The following is a 5,000-nucleotide window of genomic DNA, read 5'->3' as shown; positions in this document are numbered from 1 at the left end:
CTCCAGCGGACCGGGGGGAGCGCGCCCGTCTTCGGGGCTTGTTGCTGGCCGTTGGAGGAGCTCCAGCGGACCGGGGGGAGCGCGCCCGTCTTCGGGGCTTGTTGCTGGCCGTTGGCGGAGCTCCAGCGGACCGGGGGGAGCGCGCCCGTCTTCGGGGCTTGTTGCTGGCCGTTGGAGGAGCTCCAGCGGACCGCGGGGAGCGCGCCCGTCTTCGGGGCTTGTTGCTGGCCGTTGGCGGAGCTCCAGCGGACCGCGGGGAGCGCGCCCGTCTTCGAGGCTTGTTGCTGGCCGTTGGAGGAGCTCCAGCGGACCGCGGGGAGCGCGCCCGTCTTCGGGGCTTGTTGCTGGCCGTTGGAGGAGCTCCAGCGGACCGGGGGGAGCGCGCCCGTCTTCGGGGCTTGTTGCTGGCCGTTGGAGGAGCTCCAGCGGACCGGGGGGAGCGCGCCCGTCTTCGGGGCTTGTTGCTGGCCGTTGGCGGAGCTCCAGCGGACCGGGGGGAGCGCGCCCGTCTTCGGGGCTTGTTGCTGGCCGTTGGAGGAGCTCCAGCGGACCGCGGGGAGCGCGCCCGTCTTCGGGGCTTGTTGCTGGCCGTTGGAGGAGCTCCAGCGGACCGCGGGGAGCGCGCCCGTCTTCGGGGCTTGTTGCTGGCCGTTGGAGGAGCTCCAGCGGACCGGGGGGAGCGCGCCCGTCTTCGGGGCTTGTTGCTGGCCGTTGGAGGAGCTCCAGCGGACCGCGGGGAGCGCGCCCGTCTTCGGGGCTTGTTGCTGGCCGTTGGCGGACCGGGGGGAGCGCGCCCGTCTTCGGGGCTTGTTGCTGGCCGTTGGCGGAGCTCCAGCGGACCGGGGGGAGCGCGCCCGTCTTCGGGGCTTGTTGCCGGCCGTTGGAGGAGCTCCAGCGGACCGCGGGGAGCGCGCCCGTCTTCGGGGCTTGTTGCTGGCCGTTGGAGGAGCTCCAGCGGACCGCGGGGAGCGCGCCCGTCTTCGGGGCTTGTTGCTGGCCGTTGGAGGAGCTCCAGCGGACCGGGGGGAGCGCGCCCGTCTTCGGGGCTTGTTGCTGGCCGTTGGAGGAGCTCCAGCGGACCGCGGGGAGCGCGCCCGTCTTCGGGGCTTGTTGCTGGCCGTTGGAGGAGCTCCAGCGGACCGCGGGGAGCGCGCCCGTCTTCGGGGCTTGTTGCTGGCCGTTGGCGGACCGGGGGGAGCGCGCCCGTCTTCGGGGCTTGTTGCTGGCCGTTGGCGGAGCTCCAGCGGACCGGGGGGAGCGCGCCCGTCTTCGGGGCTTGTTGCCGGCCGTTGGAGGAGCTCCAGCGGACCGCGGGGAGCGCGCCCGTCTTCGGGGCTTGTTGCTGGCCGTTGGAGGAGCTCCAGCGGACCGCGGGGAGCGCGCCCGTCTTCGGGGCTTGTTGCTGGCCGTTGGAGGAGCTCCAGCGGACCGGGGGGAGCGCGCCCGTCTTCGGGGCTTGTTGCTGGCCGTTGGAGGAGCTCCAGCGGACCGCGGGGAGCGCGCCCGTCTTCGGGGCTTGTTGCTGGCCGTTGGAGGAGCTCCAGCGGACCGCGGGGAGCGCGCCCGTCTTCGGGGCTTGTTGCTGGCCGTTGGCGGACCGGGGGGAGCGCGCCCGTCTTCGGGGCTTGTTGCTGGCCGTTGGCGGAGCTCCAGCGGACCGGGGGGAGCGCGCCCGTCTTCGGGGCTTGTTGCCGGCCGTTGGAGGAGCTCCAGCGGACCGCGGGGAGCGCGCCCGTCTTCGGGGCTTGTTGCTGGCCGTTGGAGGAGCTCCAGCGGACCGCGGGGAGCGCGCCCGTCTTCGGGGCTTGTTGCTGGCCGTTGGAGGAGCTCCAGCGGACCGGGGGGAGCGCGCCCGTCTTCGGGGCTTGTTGCTGGCCGTTGGAGGAGCTCCAGCGGACCGCGGGGAGCGCGCCCGTCTTCGGGGCTTGTTGCTGGCCGTTGGCGGACCGGGGGGAGCGCGCCCGTCTTCGGGGCTTGTTGCTGGCCGTTGGCGGAGCTCCAGCGGACCGGGGGGAGCGCGCCCGTCTTCGGGGCTTGTTGCTGGCCGTTGGAGGAGCTCCAGCGGACCGCGGGGAGCGCGCCCGTCTTCGGGGCTTGTTGCTGGCCGTTGGAGGAGCTCCAGCGGACCGCGGGGAGCGCGCCCGTCTTCGGGGCTTGTTGCTGGCCGTTGGAGGAGCTCCAGCGGACCGGGGGGGAGCCGGGCGTTCGAGTTGCCCAGGCAGGGGGTTATCCTCCACTAGCAAACCTCCATGAGCAGCGGAGCCCGTCAGCTGCGCCAAAAAGAACCACACGAGGGCGACCTGGGGTTGAAATCCCCCGCCACATAGGAACGAATGCCGGGCGTTCGAGTTGCCCAGGCAGGGGGTTATCCTCCACTAGCAAACCTCCATGAGCAGCGGAGCCCGTCAGCTGCGCCAAAAAGAACCACACGAGGGCGACCTGGGGTTGAAATCCCCCGCCACATAGGAACGAATGCCGGGCGTTCGAGTTGCCCAGGCAGGGGGTTATCCTCCACTAGCAAACCTCCATGAGCAGCGGAGCCCGTCAGCTGCGCCAAAAAGAACCACACGAGGGCGACCTGGGGTTGAAATCCCCCGCCACATAGGAACGAATGCCGGGCGTTCGAGTTGCCCAGGCAGGGGGTTATCCTCCACTAGCAAACCTCCATGAGCAGCGGAGCCCGTCAGCTGCGCCAAAAAGAACCACACGAGGGCGGCCTGGGGTTGAAATCCCCCGCCACATAGGAACGAATGCCGGGCGTTCGAGTTGCCCAGGCAGGGGGTTATCCTCCACTAGCAAACCTCCATGAGCAGCGGAGCCCGTCAGCTGCGCCAAAAAGAACCACACGAGGGCGGCCTGGGGTTGAAATCCCCCGCCACATAGGAACGAATGCCGGGCGTTCGAGTTGCCCAGGCAGGGGGTTATCCTCCACTAGCAAACCTCCATGAGCAGCGGAGCCCGTCAGCTGCGCCAAAAAGAACCACACGAGGGCGGCCTGGGGTTGAAATCCCCCGCCACATAGGAACGAATGCCGGGCGTTCGAGTTGCCCAGGCAGGGGGTTATCCTCCACTAGCAAACCTCCATGAGCAGCGGAGCCCGTCAGCTGCGCCAAAAAGAACCACACGAGGGCGACCTGGGGTTGAAATCCCCCGCCACATAGGAACGAATGCCGGGCAACCAGGGGTCGAAATCCCCCATTGAAATGAATGGCGGGCAACCAGGGGTCGAAGTCCCCCATTGAAATGAATGGCGGGCAACCAGGGGTCGAAGTCCCCCATTGAAATGAATGGCGGGTTACCAGGGGTCGAAATCCCCCATTGAAATGAATGGCGGGCGACCAGGGGTCGAAATCCCCCATTGAAATGAATGGCGGGCAACCAGGGGTCGAAGTCCCCCATTGAAATGAATGGCGGGCAACCAGGGGTCGAAGTCCCCCATTGAAATGAATGGCGGGCTACCAGGGGTCGAAATCCCCCATTGAAATGAATGGCGGGCGACCAGGGGTCGAAATCCCCCATTGAAATGAATGGCGGGCAACCAGGGGTCGAAGTCCCCCATTGAAATGAATGGCGGGCAACCAGGGGTCGAAGTCCCCCATTGAAATGAATGGCGGGCTACCAGGGGTCCAAGTCCCCCATTGAAATGAATGGCGGGCTACCAGGGGTCGAAGTCCCCCATTGAAATGAATGGCGGGCTACCAGGGGTCGAAATCCCCCATTGAAATGAATGGCGGGCGACCAGGGGTCGAAATCCCCCATTGAAATGAATGGCGGGCGACCAGGGGTCGAAATCCCCCATTGAAATGAATGGCGGGCAACCAGGGGTCGAAGTCCCCCATTGAAATGAATGGCGGGCTACCAGGGGTCGAAATCCCCCATTGAAATGAATGGCGGGCGACCAGGGGTCGAAATCCCCCATTGAAATGAATGGCGGGCTACCAGGGGTCCAAGTCCCCCATTGAAATGAATGGCGGGCTACCAGGGGTCGAAGTCCCCCATTGAAATGAATGGCGGGCTACCAGGGGTCGAAATCCCCCATTGAAATGAATGGCGGGCGACCAGGGGTCGAAATCCCCCATTGAAATGAATGGCGGGCAACCAGGGGTCGAAAGTCCCCATTGAAATGAATGGCGGGCGACCAGGGGTCGAAATTCCCCATTGAAATGAATGGCGGGCAACCAGGGGTCGAAATTCCCCATTGAAATGAATGGGCCCATTCATTTTCAATGGCCGGGCTACCAGGGGCGCAGTACCACCTGTCGTCATTAGGGGCGCTGTAGATAGGGGACCGAGTCCCCCCATTCGAGAGGTTTGCACCCAAACCTCAAAATGGTTGGTGTACAATTATAGGAGAGACCTTTTTAAGACGTGGGAGCTCCAGGGCAAATCAAGGGAGGCTCGACCAACCCATATCCGCTTTAGATGCACTTTAGGTCGGACTCCCTTGCCAGATGGTCCCCTCCTCAGCCTGGTTCTCGAATTTTTTCTAAGTCAGCCCAACTTGGAAATATTTTCAGAGTGCCACTTTCAAGGGAGTTTCGCCCAACCCCTATCCGCCTAAGAGGCACTTCAGGTCGGCCTGACTGGCCACATTTTCCCCCTCCTCATCCTGGTTCTCGAATTTTTTCTAAGTCAGCCAAACTTGGAAATTTTTTCAGAGTGCCACTTTCAAGGGAGTTTCGCCCAACCCCTATCCGCCTAAGAGGCACTTCGGGTCGGCCTGACTGGCCACATTTTCCCCCTCCTCATCCTGGTTCTCGAATTTTTTCTAAGTCAGCCAAACTTGGAAATTTTTTCAGAGTGCCACTTTCAAGGGAGTTTCGCCCAACCCCTATCCGCCTAAGAGGCACTTCAGGTCGGCCTGACTGGCCACATTTTCCCCCTCCTCATCCTGGTTCTCGAATTTTTTCTAAGTCAGCCAAACTTGGAAATTTTTTCAGAGTGCCACTTTCAAGGGAGTTTCGCCCAACCCCTATCCGCCTAAGAGGCACTTCGGGTCG

Source organism: Leptonotus elevatus, unplaced genomic scaffold (assembly GCF_054856555.1).
Source record: "Leptonotus elevatus isolate MCC_2025b unplaced genomic scaffold, RoL_Lele_1.0 HiC_scaffold_96, whole genome shotgun sequence".
Taxonomy (NCBI): Eukaryota; Metazoa; Chordata; class Actinopteri; order Syngnathiformes; family Syngnathidae; genus Leptonotus; species Leptonotus elevatus.
This window is presented reverse-complemented; position numbering follows the sequence as displayed.